Consider the following 27,524-nt stretch of genomic DNA (forward strand, 5'->3'; position numbering starts at 1 on the left):
CCTGTGCAGGTAGGGCATGACATGATAGGCAGCTGCCTTGATAGCGGGTGGGTGCTGAATGTTCCTAATTGACAAAATAAGATTAATGCTTATGAAGAAATATAAAATCTCATCCCTTCCCCAATATCGCGCCACACCCCTACCCCTTAATTCCCTGGTTGAACGTGATGGACATATGTCTTTTTTCGACCGTACTAACTATGTAACTATGTAACATAACATGGGGGGGGGGGTCTCCTGGCTGTTCACACAGGTGTGTCATTGCTGTACATTGACCATGCATTGCTTCTGTGGTATTGCAAAGGCAAAGACAAATGCTTCCAGCCATCCATTGCACTAATGGATTGGTCATCAGCTGGCTGTCTATGTCCCGCATCAATATAGACCAAAGTACAGAGGGTTAGGCTATGCTATTGTGCACCTACCTGATGCATCAGAAGGTGCGAGGCCCTTGCTAAATTCTGTGCACAGACTTTGAGATCTATGCTTTAGACTGTATCTAAACCTGCTCCAACATGGACTGACATTCTGGCCTACTTTCAGCCGATGCGACTTGTCTGTCGCTGAACAGTCGCTTTTTATGTATTCAGCACCTATGTATAATGTTGTAAAAATGCTCTAGAAGCTAAAGTCGCAGAAATGTCACACATATTTGGCCTGCAACTTTCTGTGCGACAAATTCAGACAGGAAAAATCAGTATAAATCCTTAGAAAATTATCCCCCAGTGTCTCCATCTGCTGGCGGTATTGAATAAGCATTGCTGCACTGATGGGGTATGCATTAGACGAAAAAAAAGAAGAAAAAGAAGAATAATACGCCCAGAAAAGAGGCGAAAAGGAGAAAAACGTAAAAAAACGTGAAAAAAAAGTAAGAGGAAGAGAAGGGAAAAAAAGGTGGAAATGGGTTTAAAAGTGATTTCGGCGGAGAAATATATATATATATATATATATATATATATATATATATATGCGCACACACACACATAGATATAAACGTATTCTCCGTTGAGATATTGCAGCCGCTGCTGTGTCCAGGCCCAGGAGCCTTAGCACTGTGCTGTGATGTCACTCAATACCACTGACATCACTAGGTGTAAACAACATCTCTCCTTTGCTGTGTATGTGACTATGGAGCTGTTTGGTGATGTCGTCTATTACGGCCTTCATAGAAGCAACAGGAGATTGTTGCATCCATCTTGAACCCTCAGAACTACAGTGCTATGATGTCACTCACTTCCACAGGCCTTGCAGAGTGTAAACAACAACAACCCAGCTTTGTTGTGTATGTAACCAAAGGGATTTGTGATGTCACCTAGAACCTTCACAGCAGCGACAGCTTTATGAGGAGCATCAGCACTGCTCTGCCTGAGCAGAACCATCACCGCCATAGGTTGTCAAATAACCCGGATTTAACCCACACAGGTAAGTCCAATGGGGTGCAGGCATGTCCTCTATGCTTACAGCTTCCCGTGGGTGTTGGTTTGATACCGTTTGGGGACAGCCAAGGAGGCATCTGCAGGCAACAAAGGTAGGTGTGTGCTTGTGTGTGTGTTTCCTATGCAGATCCTAAGCCCAGTGTCACATGCAAGTAGGAGGAGTAAGAAGGGTTCCTGGCAAATCCGGGTTATGGATTGCATTTAAAAAGGCCCCGTGGGAGTGCAATGGGCCCCTGTCTTGCTGCTTAGCAATAATGGTATGGGTTTAGGTTCTGCTGTGTGTACTGGTGGTTGACTGCCCCCCAGCCCAGAGTGTGCATGGAAAATTGTCTGGCAGCCTCCCTGACAGCAAGCAGTGATAGTGCCCATGAAGGGGACCTTGTTGGGCCCGCCCCTTTCACGGTTATCGCTTCTCGGCCTTTTGGCTAAGATCAAGTGTAGTATCTGTTCTTATCAGTTTAATATCTGATACGTCCCCTATCTGGGGACCATATATTAAATGGATTTTTGAGAACGGGGGCCGATTTCGAAGCTTGCTTCCGTCGCCCTATGCATTGACCCGATATGGCAGTATCTTCGGGTACAGTGCACCACCCCCTTACAGGGTTAAAAAGAAAGATTCCTACTTTCATTGCTACCTGCTTGCTGGCTAGCCAGCTAGCCAGCCCTGTGGGCCTTGCTGCTGCTGCAGCCAAAAAACAAAAGGTGGTGCTGCTGCTGCTTCTGCTGCTTCTGCTTCTGCTTGTGTCTGGCCCCTGTTGGAGCGTCCAGGCACAGGACTTCTGCTGCTGCTGACTAAATGGCCTCCTTAATTGAATCATTTGAGTAGCCAGCACACCTGTGCAGGTAGGGCATGACATGATAGGCAGCTGCCTTGATAGCGGGTGGGTGCTGAATGTTCCTAATTGACAAAATAAGATTAATGCTTATGAAGAAATATAAAATCTCATCCCTTCCCCAATATCGCGCCACACCCCTACCCCTTAATTCCCTGGTTGAACGTGATGGACATATGTCTTTTTTCGACCGTACTAACTATGTAACTATGTAACATAACATGGGGGGGGGGGGGTCTCCTGGCTGTTCACACAGGTGTGTCATTGCTGTACATTGACCATGCATTGCTTCTGTGGTATTGCAAAGGCAAAGACAAATGCTTCCAGCCATCCATTGCACTAATGGATTGGTCATCAGCTGGCTGTCTATGTCCCGCATCAATATAGACCAAAGTACAGAGGGTTAGGCTATGCTATTGTGCACCTACCTGATGCATCAGAAGGTGCGAGGCCCTTGCTAAATTCTGTGCACAGACTTTGAGATCTATGCTTTAGACTGTATCTAAACCTGCTCCAACATGGACTGACATTCTGGCCTACTTTCAGCCGATGCGACTTGTCTGTCGCTGAACAGTCGCTTTTTATGTATTCAGCACCTATGTATAATGTTGTAAAAATGCTCTAGAAGCTAAAGTCGCAGAAATGTCACACATATTTGGCCTGCAACTTTCTGTGCGACAAATTCAGACAGGAAAAATCAGTATAAATCCTTAGAAAATTATCCCCCAGTGTCTCCATCTGCTGGCGGTATTGAATAAGCATTGCTGCACTGATGGGGTATGCATTAGACGAAAAAAAAGAAGAAAAAGAAGAATAATACGCCCAGAAAAGAGGCGAAAAGGAGAAAAACGTAAAAAAACGTGAAAAAAAAGTAAGAGGAAGAGAAGGGAAAAAAAGGTGGAAATGGGTTTAAAAGTGATTTCGGCGGAGAAATATATATATATATATATATATATATATATATATATATATATGCGCACACACACACATAGATATAAACGTATTCTCCGTTGAGATATTGCAGCCGCTGCTGTGTCCAGGCCCAGGAGCCTTAGCACTGTGCTGTGATGTCACTCAATACCACTGACATCACTAGGTGTAAACAACATCTCTCCTTTGCTGTGTATGTGACTATGGAGCTGTTTGGTGATGTCGTCTATTACGGCCTTCATAGAAGCAACAGGAGATTGTTGCATCCATCTTGAACCCTCAGAACTACAGTGCTATGATGTCACTCACTTCCACAGGCCTTGCAGAGTGTAAACAACAACAACCCAGCTTTGTTGTGTATGTAACCAAAGGGATTTGTGATGTCACCTAGAACCTTCACAGCAGCGACAGCTTTATGAGGAGCATCAGCACTGCTCTGCCTGAGCAGAACCATCACCGCCATAGGTTGTCAAATAACCCGGATTTAACCCACACAGGTAAGTCCAATGGGGTGCAGGCATGTCCTCTATGCTTACAGCTTCCCGTGGGTGTTGGTTTGATACCGTTTGGGGACAGCCAAGGAGGCATCTGCAGGCAACAAAGGTAGGTGTGTGCTTGTGTGTGTGTTTCCTATGCAGATCCTAAGCCCAGTGTCACATGCAAGTAGGAGGAGTAAGAAGGGTTCCTGGCAAATCCGGGTTATGGATTGCATTTAAAAAGGCCCCGTGGGAGTGCAATGGGCCCCTGTCTTGCTGCTTAGCAATAATGGTATGGGTTTAGGTTCTGCTGTGTGTACTGGTGGTTGACTGCCCCCCAGCCCAGAGTGTGCATGGAAAATTGTCTGGCAGCCTCCCTGACAGCAAGCAGTGATAGTGCCCATGAAGGGGACCTTGTTGGGCCCGCCCCTTTCACGGTTATCGCTTCTCGGCCTTTTGGCTAAGATCAAGTGTAGTATCTGTTCTTATCAGTTTAATATCTGATACGTCCCCTATCTGGGGACCATATATTAAATGGATTTTTGAGAACGGGGGCCGATTTCGAAGCTTGCTTCCGTCGCCCTATGCATTGACCCGATATGGCAGTATCTTCGGGTACAGTGCACCACCCCCTTACAGGGTTAAAAAGAAAGATTCCTACTTTCATTGCTACCTGCTTGCTGGCTAGCCAGCTAGCCAGCCCTGTGGGCCTTGCTGCTGCTGCAGCCAAAAAACAAAAGGTGGTGCTGCTGCTGCTTCTGCTGCTTCTGCTTCTGCTTGTGTCTGGCCCCTGTTGGAGCGTCCAGGCACAGGACTTCTGCTGCTGCTGACTAAATGGCCTCCTTAATTGGATCATTTGAGTAGCCAGCACACCTGTGCAGGTAGGGCATGACATGATAGGCAGCTGCCTTGATAGCGGGTGGGTGCTGAATGTTCCTAATTGACAAAATAAGATTAATGCTTATGAAGAAATATAAAATCTCATCCCTTCCCCAATATCGCGCCACACCCCTACCCCTTAATTCCCTGGTTGAACGTGATGGACATATGTCTTTTTTCGACCGTACTAACTATGTAACTATGTAACATAACATGGGGGGGGGGTCTCCTGGCTGTTCACACAGGTGTGTCATTGCTGTACATTGACCATGCATTGCTTCTGTGGTATTGCAAAGGCAAAGACAAATGCTTCCAGCCATCCATTGCACTAATGGATTGGTCATCAGCTGGCTGTCTATGTCCCGCATCAATATAGACCAAAGTACAGAGGGTTAGGCTATGCTATTGTGCACCTACCTGATGCATCAGAAGGTGCGAGGCCCTTGCTAAATTCTGTGCACAGACTTTGAGATCTATGCTTTAGACTGTATCTAAACCTGCTCCAACATGGACTGACATTCTGGCCTACTTTCAGCCGATGCGACTTGTCTGTCGCTGAACAGTCGCTTTTTATGTATTCAGCACCTATGTATAATGTTGTAAAAATGCTCTAGAAGCTAAAGTCGCAGAAATGTCACACATATTTGGCCTGCAACTTTCTGTGCGACAAATTCAGACAGGAAAAATCAGTATAAATCCTTAGAAAATTATCCCCCAGTGTCTCCATCTGCTGGCGGTATTGAATAAGCATTGCTGCACTGATGGGGTATGCATTAGACGAAAAAAAAGAAGAAAAAGAAGAATAATACGCCCAGAAAAGAGGCGAAAAGGAGAAAAACGTAAAAAAACGTGAAAAAAAAGTAAGAGGAAGAGAAGGGAAAAAAAGGTGGAAATGGGTTTAAAAGTGATTTCGGCAGAGAAATATATATATATATATATATATATATATATATATATATATATATATGCGCACACACACACATAGATATAAACGTATTCTCCGTTGAGATATTGCAGCCGCTGCTGTGTCCAGGCCCAGGAGCCTTAGCACTGTGCTGTGATGTCACTCAATACCACTGACATCACTAGGTGTAAACAACATCTCTCCTTTGCTGTGTATGTGACTATGGAGCTGTTTGGTGATGTCGTCTATTACGGCCTTCATAGAAGCAACAGGAGATTGTTGCATCCATCTTGAACCCTCAGAACTACAGTGCTATGATGTCACTCACTTCCACAGGCCTTGCAGAGTGTAAACAACAACAACCCAGCTTTGTTGTGTATGTAACCAAAGGGATTTGTGATGTCACCTAGAACCTTCACAGCAGCGACAGCTTTATGAGGAGCATCAGCACTGCTCTGCCTGAGCAGAACCATCACCGCCATAGGTTGTCAAATAACCCGGATTTAACCCACACAGGTAAGTCCAATGGGGTGCAGGCATGTCCTCTATGCTTACAGCTTCCCGTGGGTGTTGGTTTGATACCGTTTGGGGACAGCCAAGGAGGCATCTGCAGGCAACAAAGGTAGGTGTGTGCTTGTGTGTGTGTTTCCTATGCAGATCCTAAGCCCAGTGTCACATGCAAGTAGGAGGAGTAAGAAGGGTTCCTGGCAAATCCGGGTTATGGATTGCATTTAAAAAGGCCCCGTGGGAGTGCAATGGGCCCCTGTCTTGCTGCTTAGCAATAATGGTATGGGTTTAGGTTCTGCTGTGTGTACTGGTGGTTGACTGCCCCCCAGCCCAGAGTGTGCATGGAAAATTGTCTGGCAGCCTCCCTGACAGCAAGCAGTGATAGTGCCCATGAAGGGGACCTTGTTGGGCCCGCCCCTTTCACGGTTATCGCTTCTCGGCCTTTTGGCTAAGATCAAGTGTAGTATCTGTTCTTATCAGTTTAATATCTGATACGTCCCCTATCTGGGGACCATATATTAAATGGATTTTTGAGAACGGGGGCCGATTTCGAAGCTTGCTTCCGTCGCCCTATGCATTGACCCGATATGGCAGTATCTTCGGGTACAGTGCACCACCCCCTTACAGGGTTAAAAAGAAAGATTCCTACTTTCATTGCTACCTGCTTGCTGGCTAGCCAGCTAGCCAGCCCTGTGGGCCTTGCTGCTGCTGCAGCCAAAAAACAAAAGGTGGTGCTGCTGCTGCTTCTGCTTCTGCTTGTGTCTGGCCCCTGTTGGAGCGTCCAGGCACAGGACTTCTGCTGCTGCTGACTAAATGGCCTCCTTAATTGGATCATTTGAGTAGCCAGCACACCTGTGCAGGTAGGGCATGACATGATAGGCAGCTGCCTTGATAGCGGGTGGGTGCTGAATGTTCCTAATTGACAAAATAAGATTAATGCTTATGAAGAAATATAAAATCTCATCCCTTCCCCAATATCGCGCCACACCCCTACCCCTTAATTCCCTGGTTGAACGTGATGGACATATGTCTTTTTTCGACCGTACTAACTATGTAACTATGTAACATAACATGGGGGGGGGGGGTCTCCTGGCTGTTCACACAGGTGTGTCATTGCTGTACATTGACCATGCATTGCTTCTGTGGTATTGCAAAGGCAAAGACAAATGCTTCCAGCCATCCATTGCACTAATGGATTGGTCATCAGCTGGCTGTCTATGTCCCGCATCAATATAGACCAAAGTACAGAGGGTTAGGCTATGCTATTGTGCACCTACCTGATGCATCAGAAGGTGCGAGGCCCTTGCTAAATTCTGTGCACAGACTTTGAGATCTATGCTTTAGACTGTATCTAAACCTGCTCCAACATGGACTGACATTCTGGCCTACTTTCAGCCGATGCGACTTGTCTGTCGCTGAACAGTCGCTTTTTATGTATTCAGCACCTATGTATAATGTTGTAAAAATGCTCTAGAAGCTAAAGTCGCAGAAATGTCACACATATTTGGCCTGCAACTTTCTGTGCGACAAATTCAGACAGGAAAAATCAGTATAAATCCTTAGAAAATTATCCCCCAGTGTCTCCATCTGCTGGCGGTATTGAATAAGCATTGCTGCACTGATGGGGTATGCATTAGACGAAAAAAAAGAAGAAAAAGAAGAATAATACGCCCAGAAAAGAGGCGAAAAGGAGAAAAACGTAAAAAAACGTGAAAAAAAAGTAAGAGGAAGAGAAGGGAAAAAAAGGTGGAAATGGGTTTAAAAGTGATTTCGGCGGAGAAATATATATATATATATATATATATATATATATATATATATGCGCACACACACACATAGATATAAACGTATTCTCCGTTGAGATATTGCAGCCGCTGCTGTGTCCAGGCCCAGGAGCCTTAGCACTGTGCTGTGATGTCACTCAATACCACTGACATCACTAGGTGTAAACAACATCTCTCCTTTGCTGTGTATGTGACTATGGAGCTGTTTGGTGATGTCGTCTATTACGGCCTTCATAGAAGCAACAGGAGATTGTTGCATCCATCTTGAACCCTCAGAACTACAGTGCTATGATGTCACTCACTTCCACAGGCCTTGCAGAGTGTAAACAACAACAACCCAGCTTTGTTGTGTATGTAACCAAAGGGATTTGTGATGTCACCTAGAACCTTCACAGCAGCGACAGCTTTATGAGGAGCATCAGCACTGCTCTGCCTGAGCAGAACCATCACCGCCATAGGTTGTCAAATAACCCGGATTTAACCCACACAGGTAAGTCCAATGGGGTGCAGGCATGTCCTCTATGCTTACAGCTTCCCGTGGGTGTTGGTTTGATACCGTTTGGGGACAGCCAAGGAGGCATCTGCAGGCAACAAAGGTAGGTGTGTGCTTGTGTGTGTGTTTCCTATGCAGATCCTAAGCCCAGTGTCACATGCAAGTAGGAGGAGTAAGAAGGGTTCCTGGCAAATCCGGGTTATGGATTGCATTTAAAAAGGCCCCGTGGGAGTGCAATGGGCCCCTGTCTTGCTGCTTAGCAATAATGGTATGGGTTTAGGTTCTGCTGTGTGTACTGGTGGTTGACTGCCCCCCAGCCCAGAGTGTGCATGGAAAATTGTCTGGCAGCCTCCCTGACAGCAAGCAGTGATAGTGCCCATGAAGGGGACCTTGTTGGGCCCGCCCCTTTCACGGTTATCGCTTCTCGGCCTTTTGGCTAAGATCAAGTGTAGTATCTGTTCTTATCAGTTTAATATCTGATACGTCCCCTATCTGGGGACCATATATTAAATGGATTTTTGAGAACGGGGGCCGATTTCGAAGCTTGCTTCCGTCGCCCTATGCATTGACCCGATATGGCAGTATCTTCGGGTACAGTGCACCACCCCCTTACAGGGTTAAAAAGAAAGATTCCTACTTTCATTGCTACCTGCTTGCTGGCTAGCCAGCTAGCCAGCCCTGTGGGCCTTGCTGCTGCTGCAGCCAAAAAACAAAAGGTGGTGCTGCTGCTGCTTCTGCTGCTTCTGCTTCTGCTTGTGTCTGGCCCCTGTTGGAGCGTCCAGGCACAGGACTTCTGCTGCTGCTGACTAAATGGCCTCCTTAATTGGATCATTTGAGTAGCCAGCACACCTGTGCAGGTAGGGCATGACATGATAGGCAGCTGCCTTGATAGCGGGTGGGTGCTGAATGTTCCTAATTGACAAAATAAGATTAATGCTTATGAAGAAATATAAAATCTCATCCCTTCCCCAATATCGCGCCACACCCCTACCCCTTAATTCCCTGGTTGAACGTGATGGACATATGTCTTTTTTCGACCGTACTAACTATGTAACTATGTAACATAACATGGGGGGGGGGGGTCTCCTGGCTGTTCACACAGGTGTGTCATTGCTGTACATTGACCATGCATTGCTTCTGTGGTATTGCAAAGGCAAAGACAAATGCTTCCAGCCATCCATTGCACTAATGGATTGGTCATCAGCTGGCTGTCTATGTCCCGCATCAATATAGACCAAAGTACAGAGGGTTAGGCTATGCTATTGTGCACCTACCTGATGCATCAGAAGGTGCGAGGCCCTTGCTAAATTCTGTGCACAGACTTTGAGATCTATGCTTTAGACTGTATCTAAACCTGCTCCAACATGGACTGACATTCTGGCCTACTTTCAGCCGATGCGACTTGTCTGTCGCTGAACAGTCGCTTTTTATGTATTCAGCACCTATGTATAATGTTGTAAAAATGCTCTAGAAGCTAAAGTCGCAGAAATGTCACACATATTTGGCCTGCAACTTTCTGTGCGACAAATTCAGACAGGAAAAATCAGTATAAATCCTTAGAAAATTATCCCCCAGTGTCTCCATCTGCTGGCGGTATTGAATAAGCATTGCTGCACTGATGGGGTATGCATTAGACGAAAAAAAAGAAGAAAAAGAAGAATAATACGCCCAGAAAAGAGGCGAAAAGGAGAAAAACGTAAAAAAACGTGAAAAAAAAGTAAGAGGAAGAGAAGGGAAAAAAAGGTGGAAATGGGTTTAAAAGTGATTTCGGCGGAGAAATATATATATATATATATATATATATATATGCGCACACACACACATAGATATAAACGTATTCTCCGTTGAGATATTGCAGCCGCTGCTGTGTCCAGGCCCAGGAGCCTTAGCACTGTGCTGTGATGTCACTCAATACCACTGACATCACTAGGTGTAAACAACATCTCTCCTTTGCTGTGTATGTGACTATGGAGCTGTTTGGTGATGTCGTCTATTACGGCCTTCATAGAAGCAACAGGAGATTGTTGCATCCATCTTGAACCCTCAGAACTACAGTGCTATGATGTCACTCACTTCCACAGGCCTTGCAGAGTGTAAACAACAACAACCCAGCTTTGTTGTGTATGTAACCAAAGGGATTTGTGATGTCACCTAGAACCTTCACAGCAGCGACAGCTTTATGAGGAGCATCAGCACTGCTCTGCCTGAGCAGAACCATCACCGCCATAGGTTGTCAAATAACCCGGATTTAACCCACACAGGTAAGTCCAATGGGGTGCAGGCATGTCCTCTATGCTTACAGCTTCCCGTGGGTGTTGGTTTGATATCGTTTGGGGACAGCCAAGGAGGCATCTGCAGGCAACAAAGGTAGGTGTGTGCTTGTGTGTGTGTTTCCTATGCAGATCCTAAGCCCAGTGTCACATGCAAGTAGGAGGAGTAAGAAGGGTTCCTGGCAAATCCGGGTTATGGATTGCATTTAAAAAGGCCCCGTGGGAGTGCAATGGGCCCCTGTCTTGCTGCTTAGCAATAATGGTATGGGTTTAGGTTCTGCTGTGTGTACTGGTGGTTGACTGCCCCCCAGCCCAGAGTGTGCATGGAAAATTGTCTGGCAGCCTCCCTGACAGCAAGCAGTGATAGTGCCCATGAAGGGGACCTTGTTGGGCCCGCCCCTTTCACGGTTATCGCTTCTCGGCCTTTTGGCTAAGATCAAGTGTAGTATCTGTTCTTATCAGTTTAATATCTGATACGTCCCCTATCTGGGGACCATATATTAAATGGATTTTTGAGAACGGGGGCCGATTTCGAAGCTTGCTTCCGTCGCCCTATGCATTGACCCGATATGGCAGTATCTTCGGGTACAGTGCACCACCCCCTTACAGGGTTAAAAAGAAAGATTCCTACTTTCATTGCTACCTGCTTGCTGGCTAGCCAGCTAGCCAGCCCTGTGGGCCTTGCTGCTGCTGCAGCCAAAAAACAAAAGGTGGTGCTGCTGCTGCTTCTGCTGCTTCTGCTTCTGCTTGTGTCTGGCCCCTGTTGGAGCGTCCAGGCACAGGACTTCTGCTGCTGCTGACTAAATGGCCTCCTTAATTGGATCATTTGAGTAGCCAGCACACCTGTGCAGGTAGGGCATGACATGATAGGCAGCTGCCTTGATAGCGGGTGGGTGCTGAATGTTCCTAATTGACAAAATAAGATTAATGCTTATGAAGAAATATAAAATCTCATCCCTTCCCCAATATCGCGCCACACCCCTACCCCTTAATTCCCTGGTTGAACGTGATGGACATATGTCTTTTTTCGACCGTACTAACTATGTAACTATGTAACATAACATGGGGGGGGGGGGTCTCCTGGCTGTTCACACAGGTGTGTCATTGCTGTACATTGACCATGCATTGCTTCTGTGGTATTGCAAAGGCAAAGACAAATGCTTCCAGCCATCCATTGCACTAATGGATTGGTCATCAGCTGGCTGTCTATGTCCCGCATCAATATAGACCAAAGTACAGAGGGTTAGGCTATGCTATTGTGCACCTACCTGATGCATCAGAAGGTGCGAGGCCCTTGCTAAATTCTGTGCACAGACTTTGAGATCTATGCTTTAGACTGTATCTAAACCTGCTCCAACATGGACTGACATTCTGGCCTACTTTCAGCCGATGCGACTTGTCTGTCGCTGAACAGTCGCTTTTTATGTATTCAGCACCTATGTATAATGTTGTAAAAATGCTCTAGAAGCTAAAGTCGCAGAAATGTCACACATATTTGGCCTGCAACTTTCTGTGCGACAAATTCAGACAGGAAAAATCAGTATAAATCCTTAGAAAATTATCCCCCAGTGTCTCCATCTGCTGGCGGTATTGAATAAGCATTGCTGCACTGATGGGGTATGCATTAGACGAAAAAAAAGAAGAAAAAGAAGAATAATACGCCCAGAAAAGAGGCGAAAAGGAGAAAAACGTAAAAAAACGTGAAAAAAAAGTAAGAGGAAGAGAAGGGAAAAAAAGGTGGAAATGGGTTTAAAAGTGATTTCGGCGGAGAAATATATATATATATATATATATATATATATGCGCACACACACACATAGATATAAACGTATTCTCCGTTGAGATATTGCAGCCGCTGCTGTGTCCAGGCCCAGGAGCCTTAGCACTGTGCTGTGATGTCACTCAATACCACTGACATCACTAGGTGTAAACAACATCTCTCCTTTGCTGTGTATGTGACTATGGAGCTGTTTGGTGATGTCGTCTATTACGGCCTTCATAGAAGCAACAGGAGATTGTTGCATCCATCTTGAACCCTCAGAACTACAGTGCTATGATGTCACTCACTTCCACAGGCCTTGCAGAGTGTAAACAACAACAACCCAGCTTTGTTGTGTATGTAACCAAAGGGATTTGTGATGTCACCTAGAACCTTCACAGCAGCGACAGCTTTATGAGGAGCATCAGCACTGCTCTGCCTGAGCAGAACCATCACCGCCATAGGTTGTCAAATAACCCGGATTTAACCCACACAGGTAAGTCCAATGGGGTGCAGGCATGTCCTCTATGCTTACAGCTTCCCGTGGGTGTTGGTTTGATACCGTTTGGGGACAGCCAAGGAGGCATCTGCAGGCAACAAAGGTAGGTGTGTGCTTGTGTGTGTGTTTCCTATGCAGATCCTAAGCCCAGTGTCACATGCAAGTAGGAGGAGTAAGAAGGGTTCCTGGCAAATCCGGGTTATGGATTGCATTTAAAAAGGCCCCGTGGGAGTGCAATGGGCCCCTGTCTTGCTGCTTAGCAATAATGGTATGGGTTTAGGTTCTGCTGTGTGTACTGGTGGTTGACTGCCCCCCAGCCCAGAGTGTGCATGGAAAATTGTCTGGCAGCCTCCCTGACAGCAAGCAGTGATAGTGCCCATGAAGGGGACCTTGTTGGGCCCGCCCCTTTCACGGTTATCGCTTCTCGGCCTTTTGGCTAAGATCAAGTGTAGTATCTGTTCTTATCAGTTTAATATCTGATACGTCCCCTATCTGGGGACCATATATTAAATGGATTTTTGAGAACGGGGGCCGATTTCGAAGCTTGCTTCCGTCGCCCTATGCATTGACCCGATATGGCAGTATCTTCGGGTACAGTGCACCACCCCCTTACAGGGTTAAAAAGAAAGATTCCTACTTTCATTGCTACCTGCTTGCTGGCTAGCCAGCTAGCCAGCCCTGTGGGCCTTGCTGCTGCTGCAGCCAAAAAACAAAAGGTGGTGCTGCTGCTGCTGCTTCTGCTGCTTCTGCTTGTGTCTGGCCCCTGTTGGAGCGTCCAGGCACAGGACTTCTGCTGCTGCTGACTAAATGGCCTCCTTAATTGGATCATTTGAGTAGCCAGCACACCTGTGCAGGTAGGGCATGACATGATAGGCAGCTGCCTTGATAGCGGGTGGGTGCTGAATGTTCCTAATTGACAAAATAAGATTAATGCTTATGAAGAAATATAAAATCTCATCCCTTCCCCAATATCGCGCCACACCCCTACCCCTTAATTCCCTGGTTGAACGTGATGGACATATGTCTTTTTTCGACCGTACTAACTATGTAACTATGTAACATAACATGGGGGGGGGGGGGTCTCCTGGCTGTTCACACAGGTGTGTCATTGCTGTACATTGACCATGCATTGCTTCTGTGGTATTGCAAAGGCAAAGACAAATGCTTCCAGCCATCCATTGCACTAATGGATTGGTCATCAGCTGGCTGTCTATGTCCCGCATCAATATAGACCAAAGTACAGAGGGTTAGGCTATGCTATTGTGCACCTACCTGATGCATCAGAAGGTGCGAGGCCCTTGCTAAATTCTGTGCACAGACTTTGAGATCTATGCTTTAGACTGTATCTAAACCTGCTCCAACATGGACTGACATTCTGGCCTACTTTCAGCCGATGCGACTTGTCTGTCGCTGAACAGTCGCTTTTTATGTATTCAGCACCTATGTATAATGTTGTAAAAATGCTCTAGAAGCTAAAGTCGCAGAAATGTCACACATATTTGGCCTGCAACTTTCTGTGCGACAAATTCAGACAGGAAAAATCAGTATAAATCCTTAGAAAATTATCCCCCAGTGTCTCCATCTGCTGGCGGTATTGAATAAGCATTGCTGCACTGATGGGGTATGCATTAGACGAAAAAAAAGAAGAAAAAGAAGAATAATACGCCCAGAAAAGAGGCGAAAAGGAGAAAAACGTAAAAAAACGTGAAAAAAAAGTAAGAGGAAGAGAAGGGAAAAAAAGGTGGAAATGGGTTTAAAAGTGATTTCGGCGGAGAAATATATATATATATATATATATATATATATATATATATATATATGCGCACACACACACATAGATATAAACGTATTCTCCGTTGAGATATTGCAGCCGCTGCTGTGTCCAGGCCCAGGAGCCTTAGCACTGTGCTGTGATGTCACTCAATACCACTGACATCACTAGGTGTAAACAACATCTCTCCTTTGCTGTGTATGTGACTATGGAGCTGTTTGGTGATGTCGTCTATTACGGCCTTCATAGAAGCAACAGGAGATTGTTGCATCCATCTTGAACCCTCAGAACTACAGTGCTATGATGTCACTCACTTCCACAGGCCTTGCAGAGTGTAAACAACAACAACCCAGCTTTGTTGTGTATGTAACCAAAGGGATTTGTGATGTCACCTAGAACCTTCACAGCAGCGACAGCTTTATGAGGAGCATCAGCACTGCTCTGCCTGAGCAGAACCATCACCGCCATAGGTTGTCAAATAACCCGGATTTAACCCACACAGGTAAGTCCAATGGGGTGCAGGCATGTCCTCTATGCTTACAGCTTCCCGTGGGTGTTGGTTTGATACCGTTTGGGGACAGCCAAGGAGGCATCTGCAGGCAACAAAGGTAGGTGTGTGCTTGTGTGTGTGTTTCCTATGCAGATCCTAAGCCCAGTGTCACATGCAAGTAGGAGGAGTAAGAAGGGTTCCTGGCAAATCCGGGTTATGGATTGCATTTAAAAAGGCCCCGTGGGAGTGCAATGGGCCCCTGTCTTGCTGCTTAGCAATAATGGTATGGGTTTAGGTTCTGCTGTGTGTACTGGTGGTTGACTGCCCCCCAGCCCAGAGTGTGCATGGAAAATTGTCTGGCAGCCTCCCTGACAGCAAGCAGTGATAGTGCCCATGAAGGGGACCTTGTTGGGCCCGCCCCTTTCACGGTTATCGCTTCTCGGCCTTTTGGCTAAGATCAAGTGTAGTATCTGTTCTTATCAGTTTAATATCTGATACGTCCCCTATCTGGGGACCATATATTAAATGGATTTTTGAGAACGGGGGCCGATTTCGAAGCTTGCTTCCGTCGCCCTATGCATTGACCCGATATGGCAGTATCTTCGGGTACAGTGCACCACCCCCTTACAGGGTTAAAAAGAAAGATTCCTACTTTCATTGCTACCTGCTTGCTGGCTAGCCAGCTAGCCAGCCCTGTGGGCCTTGCTGCTGCTGCAGCCAAAAAACAAAAGGTGGTGCTGCTGCTGCTTCTGCTGCTTCTGCTTCTGCTTGTGTCTGGCCCCTGTTGGAGCGTCCAGGCACAGGACTTCTGCTGCTGCTGACTAAATGGCCTCCTTAATTGGATCATTTGAGTAGCCAGCACACCTGTGCAGGTAGGGCATGACATGATAGGCAGCTGCCTTGATAGCGGGTGGGTGCTGAATGTTCCTAATTGACAAAATAAGATTAATGCTTATGAAGAAATATAAAATCTCATCCCTTCCCCAATATCGCGCCACACCCCTACCCCTTAATTCCCTGGTTGAACGTGATGGACATATGTCTTTTTTCGACCGTACTAACTATGTAACTATGTAACATAACATGGGGGGGGGGGGGGGGTCTCCTGGCTGTTCACACAGGTGTGTCATTGCTGTACATTGACCATGCATTGCTTCTGTGGTATTGCAAAGGCAAAGACAAATGCTTCCAGCCATCCATTGCACTAATGGATTGGTCATCAGCTGGCTGTCTATGTCCCGCATCAATATAGACCAAAGTACAGAGGGTTAGGCTATGCTATTGTGCACCTACCTGATGCATCAGAAGGTGCGAGGCCCTTGCTAAATTCTGTGCACAGACTTTGAGATCTATGCTTTAGACTGTATCTAAACCTGCTCCAACATGGACTGACATTCTGGCCTACTTTCAGCCGATGCGACTTGTCTGTCGCTGAACAGTCGCTTTTTATGTATTCAGCACCTATGTATAATGTTGTAAAAATGCTCTAGAAGCTAAAGTCGCAGAAATGTCACACATATTTGGCCTGCAACTTTCTGTGCGACAAATTCAGACAGGAAAAATCAGTATAAAATAAATCCTTAGAAAATTATCCCCCAGTGTCTCCATCTGCTGGCGGTATTGAATAAGCATTGCTGCACTGATGGGGTATGCATTAGACGAAAAAAAAGAAGAAAAAGAAGAATAATACGCCCAGAAAAGAGGCGAAAAGGAGAAAAACGTAAAAAAACGTGAAAAAAAAGTAAGAGGAAGAGAAGGGAAAAAAAGGTGGAAATGGGTTTAAAAGTGATTTCGGCGGAGAATATATATATATATATATATATATATATATATATATATATATATATGCGCACACACACACATAGATATAAACGTATTCTCCGTTGAGATATTGCAGCCGCTGCTGTGTCCAGGCCCAGGAGCCTTAGCACTGTGCTGTGATGTCACTCAATACCACTGACATCACTAGGTGTAAACAACATCTCTCCTTTGCTGTGTATGTGACTATGGAGCTGTTTGGTGATGTCGTCTATTACGGCCTTCATAGAAGCAACAGGAGATTGTTGCATCCATCTTGAACCCTCAGAACTACAGTGCTATGATGTCACTCACTTCCACAGGCCTTGCAGAGTGTAAACAACAACAACCCAGCTTTGTTGTGTATGTAACCAAAGGGATTTGTGATGTCACCTAGAACCTTCACAGCAGCGACAGCTTTATGAGGAGCATCAGCACTGCTCTGCCTGAGCAGAACCATCACCGCCATAGGTTGTCAAATAACCCGGATTTAACCCACACAGGTAAGTCCAATGGGGTGCAGGCATGTCCTCTATGCTTACAGCTTCCCGTGGGTGTTGGTTTGATACCGTTTGGGGACAGCCAAGGAGGCATCTGCAGGCAACAAAGGTAGGTGTGTGCTTGTGTGTGTGTTTCCTATGCAGATCCTAAGCCCAGTGTCACATGCAAGTAGGAGGAGTAAGAAGGGTTCCTGGCAAATCCGGGTTATGGATTGCATTTAAAAAGGCCCCGTGGGAGTGCAATGGGCCCCTGTCTTGCTGCTTAGCAATAATGGTATGGGTTTAGGTTCTGCTGTGTGTACTGGTGGTTGACTGCCCCCCAGCCCAGAGTGTGCATGGAAAATTGTCTGGCAGCCTCCCTGACAGCAAGCAGTGATAGTGCCCATGAAGGGGACCTTGTTGGGCCCGCCCCTTTCACGGTTATCGCTTCTCGGCCTTTTGGCTAAGATCAAGTGTAGTATCTGTTCTTATCAGTTTAATATCTGATACGTCCCCTATCTGGGGACCATATATTAAATGGATTTTTGAGAACGGGGGCCGATTTCGAAGCTTGCTTCCGTCGCCCTATGCATTGACCCGATATGGCAGTATCTTCGGGTACAGTGCACCACCCCCTTACAGGGTTAAAAAGAAAGATTCCTACTTTCATTGCTACCTGCTTGCTGGCTAGCCAGCTAGCCAGCCCTGTGGGCCTTGCTGCTGCTGCAGCCAAAAAACAAAAGGTGGTGCTGCTGCTGCTTCTGCTGCTTCTGCTTCTGCTTGTGTCTGGCCCCTGTTGGAGCGTCCAGGCACAGGACTTCTGCTGCTGCTGACTAAATGGCCTCCTTAATTGGATCATTTGAGTAGCCAGCACACCTGTGCAGGTAGGGCATGACATGATAGGCAGCTGCCTTGATAGCGGGTGGGTGCTGAATGTTCCTAATTGACAAAATAAGATTAATGCTTATGAAGAAATATAAAATCTCATCCCTTCCCCAATATCGCGCCACACCCCTACCCCTTAATTCCCTGGTTGAACGTGATGGACATATGTCTTTTTTCGACCGTACTAACTATGTAACTATGTAACATAACATGGGGGGGGGGGGGTCTCCTGGCTGTTCACACAGGTGTGTCATTGCTGTACATTGACCATGCATTGCTTCTGTGGTATTGCAAAGGCAAAGACAAATGCTTCCAGCCATCCATTGCACTAATGGATTGGTCATCAGCTGGCTGTCTATGTCCCGCATCAATATAGACCAAAGTACAGAGGGTTAGGCTATGCTATTGTGCACCTACCTGATGCATCAGAAGGTGCGAGGCCCTTGCTAAATTCTGTGCACAGACTTTGAGATCTATGCTTTAGACTGTATCTAAACCTGCTCCAACATGGACTGACATTCTGGCCTACTTTCAGCCGATGCGACTTGTCTGTCGCTGAACAGTCGCTTTTTATGTATTCAGCACCTATGTATAATGTTGTAAAAATGCTCTAGAAGCTAAAGTCGCAGAAATGTCACACATATTTGGCCTGCAACTTTCTGTGCGACAAATTCAGACAGGAAAAATCAGTATAAATCCTTAGAAAATTATCCCCCAGTGTCTCCATCTGCTGGCGGTATTGAATAAGCATTGCTGCACTGATGGGGTATGCATTAGACGAAAAAAAAGAAGAAAAAGAAGAATAATACGCCCAGAAAAGAGGCGAAAAGGAGAAAAACGTAAAAAAACGTGAAAAAAAAGTAAGAGGAAGAGAAGGGAAAAAAAGGTGGAAATGGGTTTAAAAGTGATTTCGGCGGAGAATATATATATATATATATATATATATATATATATATATATATATATGCGCACACACACACATAGATATAAACGTATTCTCCGTTGAGATATTGCAGCCGCTGCTGTGTCCAGGCCCAGGAGCCTTAGCACTGTGCTGTGATGTCACTCAATACCACTGACATCACTAGGTGTAAACAACATCTCTCCTTTGCTGTGTATGTGACTATGGAGCTGTTTGGTGATGTCGTCTATTACGGCCTTCATAGAAGCAACAGGAGATTGTTGCATCCATCTTGAACCCTCAGAACTACAGTGCTATGATGTCACTCACTTCCACAGGCCTTGCAGAGTGTAAACAACAACAACCCAGCTTTGTTGTGTATGTAACCAAAGGGATTTGTGATGTCACCTAGAACCTTCACAGCAGCGACAGCTTTATGAGGAGCATCAGCACTGCTCTGCCTGAGCAGAACCATCACCGCCATAGGTTGTCAAATAACCCGGATTTAACCCACACAGGTAAGTCCAATGGGGTGCAGGCATGTCCTCTATGCTTACAGCTTCCCGTGGGTGTTGGTTTGATACCGTTTGGGGACAGCCAAGGAGGCATCTGCAGGCAACAAAGGTAGGTGTGTGCTTGTGTGTGTGTTTCCTATGCAGATCCTAAGCCCAGTGTCACATGCAAGTAGGAGGAGTAAGAAGGGTTCCTGGCAAATCCGGGTTATGGATTGCATTTAAAAAGGCCCCGTGGGAGTGCAATGGGCCCCTGTCTTGCTGCTTAGCAATAATGGTATGGGTTTAGGTTCTGCTGTGTGTACTGGTGGTTGACTGCCCCCCAGCCCAGAGTGTGCATGGAAAATTGTCTGGCAGCCTCCCTGACAGCAAGCAGTGATAGTGCCCATGAAGGGGACCTTGTTGGGCCCGCCCCTTTCACGGTTATCGCTTCTCGGCCTTTTGGCTAAGATCAAGTGTAGTATCTGTTCTTATCAGTTTAATATCTGATACGTCCCCTATCTGGGGACCATATATTAAATGGATTTTTGAGAACGGGGGCCGATTTCGAAGCTTGCTTCCGTCGCCCTATGCATTGACCCGATATGGCAGTATCTTCGGGTACAGTGCACCACCCCCTTACAGGGTTAAAAAGAAAGATTCCTACTTTCATTGCTACCTGCTTGCTGGCTAGCCAGCTAGCCAGCCCTGTGGGCCTTGCTGCTGCTGCAGCCAAAAAACAAAAGGTGGTGCTGCTGCTGCTTCTGCTGCTTCTGCTTCTGCTTGTGTCTGGCCCCTGTTGGAGCGTCCAGGCACAGGACTTCTGCTGCTGCTGACTAAATGGCCTCCTTAATTGGATCATTTGAGTAGCCAGCACACCTGTGCAGGTAGGGCATGACATGATAGGCAGCTGCCTTGATAGCGGGTGGGTGCTGAATGTTCCTAATTGACAAAATAAGATTAATGCTTATGAAGAAATATAAAATCTCATCCCTTCCCCAATATCGCGCCACACCCCTACCCCTTAATTCCCTGGTTGAACGTGATGGACATATGTCTTTTTTCGACCGTACTAACTATGTAACTATGTAACATAACATGGGGGGGGGGGGGGGTCTCCTGGCTGTTCACACAGGTGTGTCATTGCTGTACATTGACCATGCATTGCTTCTGTGGTATTGCAAAGGCAAAGACAAATGCTTCCAGCCATCCATTGCACTAATGGATTGGTCATCAGCTGGCTGTCTATGTCCCGCATCAATATAGACCAAAGTACAGAGGGTTAGGCTATGCTATTGTGCACCTACCTGATGCATCAGAAGGTGCGAGGCCCTTGCTAAATTCTGTGCACAGACTTTGAGATCTATGCTTTAGACTGTATCTAAACCTGCTCCAACATGGACTGACATTCTGGCCTACTTTCAGCCGATGCGACTTGTCTGTCGCTGAACAGTCGCTTTTTATGTATTCAGCACCTATGTATAATGTTGTAAAAATGCTCTAGAAGCTAAAGTCGCAGAAATGTCACACATATTTGGCCTGCAACTTTCTGTGCGACAAATTCAGACAGGAAAAATCAGTATAAATCCTTAGAAAATTATCCCCCAGTGTCTCCATCTGCTGGCGGTATTGAATAAGCATTGCTGCACTGATGGGGTATGCATTAGACGAAAAAAAAGAAGAAAAAGAAGAATAATACGCCCAGAAAAGAGGCGAAAAGGAGAAAAACGTAAAAAAACGTGAAAAAAAAGTAAGAGGAAGAGAAGGGAAAAAAAGGTGGAAATGGGTTTAAAAGTGATTTCGGCGGAGAAATATATATATATATATATATATATATATATATATATATATATATATATGCGCACACACACACATAGATATAAACGTATTCTCCGTTGAGATATTGCAGCCGCTGCTGTGTCCAGGCCCAGGAGCCTTAGCACTGTGCTGTGATGTCACTCAATACCACTGACATCACTAGGTGTAAACAACATCTCTCCTTTGCTGTGTATGTGACTATGGAGCTGTTTGGTGATGTCGTCTATTACGGCCTTCATAGAAGCAACAGGAGATTGTTGCATCCATCTTGAACCCTCAGAACTACAGTGCTATGATGTCACTCACTTCCACAGGCCTTGCAGAGTGTAAACAACAACAACCCAGCTTTGTTGTGTATGTAACCAAAGGGATTTGTGATGTCACCTAGAACCTTCACAGCAGCGACAGCTTTATGAGGAGCATCAGCACTGCTCTGCCTGAGCAGAACCATCACCGCCATAGGTTGTCAAATAACCCGGATTTAACCCACACAGGTAAGTCCAATGGGGTGCAGGCATGTCCTCTATGCTTACAGCTTCCCGTGGGTGTTGGTTTGATACCGTTTGGGGACAGCCAAGGAGGCATCTGCAGGCAACAAAGGTAGGTGTGTGCTTGTGTGTGTGTTTCCTATGCAGATCCTAAGCCCAGTGTCACATGCAAGTAGGAGGAGTAAGAAGGGTTCCTGGCAAATCCGGGTTATGGATTGCATTTAAAAAGGCCCCGTGGGAGTGCAATGGGCCCCTGTCTTGCTGCTTAGCAATAATGGTATGGGTTTAGGTTCTGCTGTGTGTACTGGTGGTTGACTGCCCCCCAGCCCAGAGTGTGCATGGAAAATTGTCTGGCAGCCTCCCTGACAGCAAGCAGTGATAGTGCCCATGAAGGGGACCTTGTTGGGCCCGCCCCTTTCACGGTTATCGCTTCTCGGCCTTTTGGCTAAGATCAAGTGTAGTATCTGTTCTTATCAGTTTAATATCTGATACGTCCCCTATCTGGGGACCATATATTAAATGGATTTTTGAGAACGGGGGCCGATTTCGAAGCTTGCTTCCGTCGCCCTATGCATTGACCCGATATGGCAGTATCTTCGGGTACAGTGCACCACCCCCTTACAGGGTTAAAAAGAAAGATTCCTACTTTCATTGCTACCTGCTTGCTGGCTAGCCAGCTAGCCAGCCCTGTGGGCCTTGCTGCTGCTGCAGCCAAAAAACAAAAGGTGGTGCTGCTGCTGCTTCTGCTGCTTCTGCTTCTGCTTGTGTCTGGCCCCTGTTGGAGCGTCCAGGCACAGGACTTCTGCTGCTGCTGACTAAATGGCCTCCTTAATTGGATCATTTGAGTAGCCAGCACACCTGTGCAGGTAGGGCATGACATGATAGGCAGCTGCCTTGATAGCGGGTGGGTGCTGAATGTTCCTAATTGACAAAATAAGATTAATGCTTATGAAGAAATATAAAATCTCATCCCTTCCCCAATATCGCGCCACACCCCTACCCCTTAATTCCCTGGTTGAACGTGATGGACATATGTCTTTTTTCGACCGTACTAACTATGTAACTATGTAACATAACATGGGGGGGGGGGGTCTCCTGGCTGTTCACACAGGTGTGTCATTGCTGTACATTGACCATGCATTGCTTCTGTGGTATTGCAAAGGCAAAGACAAATGCTTCCAGCCATCCATTGCACTAATGGATTGGTCATCAGCTGGCTGTCTATGTCCCGCATCAATATAGACCCCCGCATCAATATAGACCAAAGTACAGAGGGTTAGGCTATGCTATTGTGCACCTACCTGATGCATCAGAAGGTGCGAGGCCCTTGCTAAATTCTGTGCACAGACTTTGAGATCTATGCTTTAGACTGTATCTAAACCTGCTCCAACATGGACTGACATTCTGGCCTACTTTCAGCCGATGCGACTTGTCTGTCGCTGAACAGTCGCTTTTTATGTATTCAGCACCTATGTATAATGTTGTAAAAATGCTCTAGAAGCTAAAGTCGCAGAAATGTCACACATATTTGGCCTGCAACTTTCTGTGCGACAAATTCAGACAGGAAAAATCTGTATAAAATCCTTAGAAAATTATCCCCCAGTGTCTCCATCTGCTGGCGGTATTGAATAAGCATTGCTGCACTGATGGGGTATGCATTAGACGAAAAAAAAGAAGAAAAAGAAGAATAATACGCCCAGAAAAGAGGCGAAAAGGAGAAAAACGTAAAAAAACGTGAAAAAAAAGTAAGAGGAAGAGAAGGGAAAAAAAGGTGGAAATGGGTTTAAAAGTGATTTCGGCGGAGAAATATATATATATATATATATATATATATATATATATATATGCGCACACACACACATAGATATAAACGTATTCTCCGTTGAGATATTGCAGCCGCTGCTGTGTCCAGGCCCAGGAGCCTTAGCACTGTGCTGTGATGTCACTCAATACCACTGACATCACTAGGTGTAAACAACATCTCTCCTTTGCTGTGTATGTGACTATGGAGCTGTTTGGTGATGTCGTCTATTACGGCCTTCATAGAAGCAACAGGAGATTGTTGCATCCATCTTGAACCCTCAGAACTACAGTGCTATGATGTCACTCACTTCCACAGGCCTTGCAGAGTGTAAACAACAACAACCCAGCTTTGTTGTGTATGTAACCAAAGGGATTTGTGATGTCACCTAGAACCTTCACAGCAGCGACAGCTTTATGAGGAGCATCAGCACTGCTCTGCCTGAGCAGAACCATCACCGCCATAGGTTGTCAAATAACCCGGATTTAACCCACACAGGTAAGTCCAATGGGGTGCAGGCATGTCCTCTATGCTTACAGCTTCCCGTGGGTGTTGGTTTGATACCGTTTGGGGACAGCCAAGGAGGCATCTGCAGGCAACAAAGGTAGGTGTGTGCTTGTGTGTGTGTTTCCTATGCAGATCCTAAGCCCAGTGTCACATGCAAGTAGGAGGAGTAAGAAGGGTTCCTGGCAAATCCGGGTTATGGATTGCATTTAAAAAGGCCCCGTGGGAGTGCAATGGGCCCCTGTCTTGCTGCTTAGCAATAATGGTATGGGTTTAGGTTCTGCTGTGTGTACTGGTGGTTGACTGCCCCCCAGCCCAGAGTGTGCATGGAAAATTGTCTGGCAGCCTCCCTGACAGCAAGCAGTGATAGTGCCCATGAAGGGGACCTTGTTGGGCCCGCCCCTTTCACGGTTATCGCTTCTCGGCCTTTTGGCTAAGATCAAGTGTAGTATCTGTTCTTATCAGTTTAATATCTGATACGTCCCCTATCTGGGGACCATATATTAAATGGATTTTTGAGAACGGGGGCCGATTTCGAAGCTTGCTTCCGTCGCCCTATGCATTGACCCGATATGGCAGTATCTTCGGGTACAGTGCACCACCCCCTTACAGGGTTAAAAAGAAAGATTCCTACTTTCATTGCTACCTGCTTGCTGGCTAGCCAGCTAGCCAGCCCTGTGGGCCTTGCTGCTGCTGCAGCCAAAAAACAAAAGGTGGTGCTGCTGCTGCTTCTGCTGCTTCTGCTTCTGCTTGTGTCTGGCCCCTGTTGGAGCGTCCAGGCACAGGACTTCTGCTGCTGCTGACTAAATGGCCTCCTTAATTGGATCATTTGAGTAGCCAGCACACCTGTGCAGGTAGGGCATGACATGATAGGCAGCTGCCTTGATAGCGGGTGGGTGCTGAATGTTCCTAATTGACAAAATAAGATTAATGCTTATGAAGAAATATAAAATCTCATCCCTTCCCCAATATCGCGCCACACCCCTACCCCTTAATTCCCTGGTTGAACGTGATGGACATATGTCTTTTTTCGACCGTACTAACTATGTAACTATGTAACATAACATGGGGGGGGGGGGGGGGGGTCTCCTGGCTGTTCACACAGGTGTGTCATTGCTGTACATTGACCATGCATTGCTTCTGTGGTATTGCAAAGGCAAAGACAAATGCTTCCAGCCATCCATTGCACTAATGGATTGGTCATCAGCTGGCTGTCTATGTCCCGCATCAATATAGACCAAAGTACAGAGGGTTAGGCTATGCTATTGTGCACCTACCTGATGCATCAGAAGGTGCGAGGCCCTTGCTAAATTCTGTGCACAGACTTTGAGATCTATGCTTTAGACTGTATCTAAACCTGCTCCAACATGGACTGACATTCTGGCCTACTTTCAGCCGATGCGACTTGTCTGTCGCTGAACAGTCGCTTTTTATGTATTCAGCACCTATGTATAATGTTGTAAAAATGCTCTAGAAGCTAAAGTCGCAGAAATGTCACACATATTTGGCCTGCAACTTTCTGTGCGACAAATTCAGACAGGAAAAATCAGTATAAATCCTTAGAAAATTATCCCCCAGTGTCTCCATCTGCTGGCGGTATTGAATAAGCATTGCTGCACTGATGGGGTATGCATTAGACGAAAAAAAAGAAGAAAAAGAAGAATAATACGCCCAGAAAAGAGGCGAAAAGGAGAAAAACGTAAAAAAACGTGAAAAAAAAGTAAGAGGAAGAGAAGGGAAAAAAAGGTGGAAATGGGTTTAAAAGTGATTTCGGCGGAGAAATATATATATATATATATATATATATATATGCGCACACACACACATAGATATAAACGTATTCTCCGTTGAGATATTGCAGCCGCTGCTGTGTCCAGGCCCAGGAGCCTTAGCACTGTGCTGTGATGTCACTCAATACCACTGACATCACTAGGTGTAAACAACATCTCTCCTTTGCTGTGTATGTGACTATGGAGCTGTTTGGTGATGTCGTCTATTACGGCCTTCATAGAAGCAACAGGAGATTGTTGCATCCATCTTGAACCCTCAGAACTACAGTGCTATGATGTCACTCACTTCCACAGGCCTTGCAGAGTGTAAACAACAACAACCCAGCTTTGTTGTGTATGTAACCAAAGGGATTTGTGATGTCACCTAGAACCTTCACAGCAGCGACAGCTTTATGAGGAGCATCAGCACTGCTCTGCCTGAGCAGAACCATCACCGCCATAGGTTGCCAAATAACCCGGATTTAACCCACACAGGTAAGTCCAATGGGGTGCAGGCATGTCCTCTATGCTTACAGCTTCCCGTGGGTGTTGGTTTGATACCGTTTGGGGACAGCCAAGGAGGCATCTGCAGGCAACAAAGGTAGGTGTGTGCTTGTGTGTGTGTTTCCTATGCAGATCCTAAGCCCAGTGTCACATGCAAGTAGGAGGAGTAAGAAGGGTTCCTGGCAAATCCGGGTTATGGATTGCATTTAAAAAGGCCCCGTGGGAGTGCAATGGGCCCCTGTCTTGCTGCTTAGCAATAATGGTATGGGTTTAGGTTCTGCTGTGTGTACTGGTGGTTGACTGCCCCCCAGCCCAGAGTGTGCATGGAAAATTGTCTGGCAGCCTCCCTGACAGCAAGCAGTGATAGTGCCCATGAAGGGGACCTTGTTGGGCCCGCCCCTTTCACGGTTATCGCTTCTCGGCCTTTTGGCTAAGATCAAGTGTAGTATCTGTTCTTATCAGTTTAATATCTGATACGTCCCCTATCTGGGGACCATATATTAAATGGATTTTTGAGAACGGGGGCCGATTTCGAAGCTTGCTTCCGTCGCCCTATGCATTGACCCGATATGGCAGTATCTTCGGGTACAGTGCACCACCCCCTTACAGGGTTAAAAAGAAAGATTCCTACTTTCATTGCTACCTGCTTGCTGGCTAGCTAGCTAGCCAGCCCTGTGGGCCTTGCTGCTGCTGCAGCCAAAAAACAAAAGGTGGTGCTGCTGCTGCTTCTGCTGCTTCTGCTTCTGCTTGTGTCTGGCCCCTGTTGGAGCGTCCAGGCACAGGACTTCTGCTGCTGCTGACTAAATGGCCTCCTTAATTGGATCATTTGAGTAGCCAGCACACCTGTGCAGGTAGGGCATGACATGATAGGCAGCTGCCTTGATAGCGGGTGGGTGCTGAATGTTCCTAATTGACAAAATAAGATTAATGCTTATGAAGAAATATAAAATCTCATCCCTTCCCCAATATCGCGCCACACCCCTACCCCTTAATTCCCTGGTTGAACGTGATGGACATATGTCTTTTTTCGACCGTACTAACTATGTAACTATG

General features: G+C 46.2%; 12 non-coding genes across 12 annotated transcripts; all 12 read left to right on the forward strand.

Moving 5' to 3' along the window:
* The first annotated feature begins 1,841 nt into the window (after window positions 1-1,841).
* LOC130319407 (U2 spliceosomal RNA) lies at window positions 1,842-2,032 on the forward strand. Its single transcript, XR_008865601.1, has one exon. It is a non-coding gene; the product is annotated as a U2 spliceosomal RNA (small nuclear RNA).
* A 2,086-nt stretch (window positions 2,033-4,118) lies between these two features.
* Window positions 4,119-4,309, forward strand: LOC130319408 (U2 spliceosomal RNA). The gene has a single exon (XR_008865602.1). It is a non-coding gene; the product is annotated as a U2 spliceosomal RNA (small nuclear RNA).
* A 2,087-nt stretch (window positions 4,310-6,396) lies between these two features.
* Window positions 6,397-6,587, forward strand: LOC130319409 (U2 spliceosomal RNA). Its single transcript, XR_008865603.1, has one exon. It is a non-coding gene; the product is annotated as a U2 spliceosomal RNA (small nuclear RNA).
* A 2,074-nt stretch (window positions 6,588-8,661) lies between these two features.
* LOC130319410 (U2 spliceosomal RNA) lies at window positions 8,662-8,852 on the forward strand. The gene has a single exon (XR_008865604.1). It is a non-coding gene; the product is annotated as a U2 spliceosomal RNA (small nuclear RNA).
* A 2,073-nt stretch (window positions 8,853-10,925) lies between these two features.
* On the forward strand, window positions 10,926-11,116 carry LOC130319411 (U2 spliceosomal RNA). Its single transcript, XR_008865605.1, has one exon. It is a non-coding gene; the product is annotated as a U2 spliceosomal RNA (small nuclear RNA).
* A 2,073-nt stretch (window positions 11,117-13,189) lies between these two features.
* Window positions 13,190-13,380, forward strand: LOC130319412 (U2 spliceosomal RNA). The gene has a single exon (XR_008865606.1). It is a non-coding gene; the product is annotated as a U2 spliceosomal RNA (small nuclear RNA).
* Window positions 13,381-15,465: 2,085 nt separating this feature from the next.
* LOC130319413 (U2 spliceosomal RNA) lies at window positions 15,466-15,656 on the forward strand. The gene has a single exon (XR_008865607.1). It is a non-coding gene; the product is annotated as a U2 spliceosomal RNA (small nuclear RNA).
* Window positions 15,657-17,753: 2,097 nt separating this feature from the next.
* Window positions 17,754-17,944, forward strand: LOC130319414 (U2 spliceosomal RNA). Its single transcript, XR_008865608.1, has one exon. It is a non-coding gene; the product is annotated as a U2 spliceosomal RNA (small nuclear RNA).
* Window positions 17,945-20,033: 2,089 nt separating this feature from the next.
* On the forward strand, window positions 20,034-20,224 carry LOC130319416 (U2 spliceosomal RNA). Its single transcript, XR_008865609.1, has one exon. It is a non-coding gene; the product is annotated as a U2 spliceosomal RNA (small nuclear RNA).
* Window positions 20,225-22,318: 2,094 nt separating this feature from the next.
* On the forward strand, window positions 22,319-22,509 carry LOC130319418 (U2 spliceosomal RNA). Its single transcript, XR_008865611.1, has one exon. It is a non-coding gene; the product is annotated as a U2 spliceosomal RNA (small nuclear RNA).
* Window positions 22,510-24,611: 2,102 nt separating this feature from the next.
* Window positions 24,612-24,802, forward strand: LOC130319419 (U2 spliceosomal RNA). The gene has a single exon (XR_008865612.1). It is a non-coding gene; the product is annotated as a U2 spliceosomal RNA (small nuclear RNA).
* Window positions 24,803-26,881: 2,079 nt separating this feature from the next.
* On the forward strand, window positions 26,882-27,072 carry LOC130319420 (U2 spliceosomal RNA). Its single transcript, XR_008865613.1, has one exon. It is a non-coding gene; the product is annotated as a U2 spliceosomal RNA (small nuclear RNA).
* The last annotated feature ends 452 nt before the right edge of the window (window positions 27,073-27,524 follow it).

This window comes from Hyla sarda, unplaced genomic scaffold (genome assembly GCF_029499605.1).
Source record: "Hyla sarda isolate aHylSar1 unplaced genomic scaffold, aHylSar1.hap1 scaffold_2128, whole genome shotgun sequence".
Classification (NCBI taxonomy): Eukaryota; Metazoa; Chordata; class Amphibia; order Anura; family Hylidae; genus Hyla; species Hyla sarda.